General features: G+C 42.1%; 1 protein-coding gene across 1 annotated transcript in view; it reads right to left on the reverse strand.

Annotated features, from left to right (window-relative positions):
* Window positions 1–2,221, reverse strand: part of LOC101861818 (probable serine/threonine-protein kinase irlF) — a gene marked incomplete in the record, with an annotated part of 62,133 nt that overhangs the window by 11,550 nt on the left and 48,362 nt on the right.

Raw genomic sequence — 2,221 nt, forward strand, 5'->3', positions numbered from 1 at the left:
GAGAGAGAGACAGAGAGAGAGAGAGAGAGAAAGTGGTGAATGAGAGAACAAGAAGGAGGGCGATGGAGGAGAGAGAGAGAAATAAAATTTGAGTCTAAAGGAGGAGGTGGTGCTCAGGGTAGCTGTCGAGAGGTCTCAGATACCCACCAGGAGTGGGTTAAGAAAGGTTATAGAGATTTTTCAGGTACTCTTGCTTGGTCCAGACCAGCACTTGCGAACCTGGACGATTGGGTAATGTTGGTGGGACGTGGGACTCACCTACCCAGGTACTGACAAGTATTACTTACTGTCTTGTTTGGAAATGCATGTATGTGGGACAGTATGTATTTTACATGGACGTTTAGTTCGGACGTCCTGACTCTAAAACAAACATACATGGCTTGCAAGGGTTTAAAATCTTTACAATTTAACACCACACACAATCAATTCGGCAGGTCAATATAACACACTAAAGTCTGTTGCGGCACAACGGTGCCTGCTATTGCTACTTGATGCAAAATGTTGATGAAAAATACAAAGTTGCAATACAACCATTTTTATGACGTGGTAATTCCAACCATCTTCAATAAGACATATAACTAAGACGAAAGACCAAAACAAAATGAACAAAACGCTTTCAACAGTGTCTACCATCCTCACAGAACATATTATAATACTGGTCAAAAAGGCTCAAACTCTGTCAGCTGTTGTGACGTAGGTGTTTAAATCTACACCAATACTGGCTTAAGCTGACGAAACGTCTTTCTTTTCCACCGCAGTTTCGAGAAACAAAAAGTATTTTTTGTTGTCTGCGTAACATTTAAAAATAGCATTCTTCCGAAATTTAAATTCTAATTTATAAAAAAAACTAGCCCCAGTTTCACTTTCATTATTTCACACAAGAAGTGTAACAGATCAGGCTTTCGATTTCGCAAATAAAACATTTGGCTCCAAAAGGAACCCCCCCCCCCAAAAAAAAAAAAAACAACAACAACAAACAAACCTAGGCGTTAGGCCATATTACGGCTGAATACTGAATAAAGACAGTGGAGAATTATAACGAATCTATCTATGCTTTTCAGCCTAACAAATATATAAAATATATACAGATGCTGAATAAACCGTGTTGACAATCTGTTGTAATGGGACAATACCCACTATAAGTACAAACATATCGACAAGAACAACACAAATACAGTCGTATGTACACAGCACTTGTCTGCTATTATTATAATTTACATAAATGCTTTCAAGGTCGTTTACCGACCGACTTTTTAGCTGTGACTCGAAGATAGGACATACATATATACATGTTGGCACTTTAACTTAAAAAAGAGAAAAAACAAACAAACTGATTTTTCCTGCTACACTACCGCCCCATAAGTCCACCTCATTTTGACGTGTTCCTGGCACGTCACTTCCGGGACTAGTGGGGAATCAATGACAGCGGGAAAAAAGCAGACAAAGAAGGCGCGTGCAGGTTGCAGGCGGGAGACACGGAGAACAGAATAGCGAAACATCCGACAAGATGGAACTGTTTAATCATTCTCCGTCATGTACTTGGGTCCGAGACACTCTTAGAATCTATCTGTGACGTGCTCTTTTACAACGTTTGTGCGACGTAACGTTTGGCATCTCAGATATAAACGACCCGACGGCGACAAGCAAAGGGCATAACCTTCCCATCTATTAAAACCCGTTATAAAGCTTAATACTTTGTGACGTCACCGACTAATTGCATCTGTTTTATTTTTCTAGGGTGGGATTGGGAGTTCTTTTGGGGAGCTTCTTTGTCGCTAGTTGTTTTGAGGCTTATTTTTTTTCTGCAGTTTGTACCCTCAGTTTTAAATAAACGTGAGCACCCCCCCCCCTCCCACACACGCATACAATTACTAGGTGGGCACAGGAATCCTCCAATTTCGGGAATTAGAACCACCGTCAACCATGCTCGTTAAGCAGTCAGCAGGATACCTACAGAGCTAAAAGGACGAGCTCGATTGGAATCAAGTCAGGCTTTCATAACGACGTTGTCCTCATACGTCAAAAGAAGTCTAATCAGGAGACTCTTGACACGGGGAGGGGGGGGGGTCTGTGTTCCGCCCACTGCTCACGAAGTGATTACGTTAACTGGACAGCAGATGTCCCAACGGTACGCGCCCCAGAAGTGTACACCCAGTGGCCATTTGCAAGCTCGGTTTGGTTCGATTCGTTTTCTTTCGGTTCGGTTTGGTCGTCGACGCTA

Source organism: Aplysia californica, unplaced genomic scaffold (assembly GCF_000002075.1).
Source record: "Aplysia californica isolate F4 #8 unplaced genomic scaffold, AplCal3.0 scaffold00237, whole genome shotgun sequence".
Taxonomy (NCBI): domain Eukaryota; kingdom Metazoa; phylum Mollusca; class Gastropoda; order Aplysiida; family Aplysiidae; genus Aplysia; species Aplysia californica.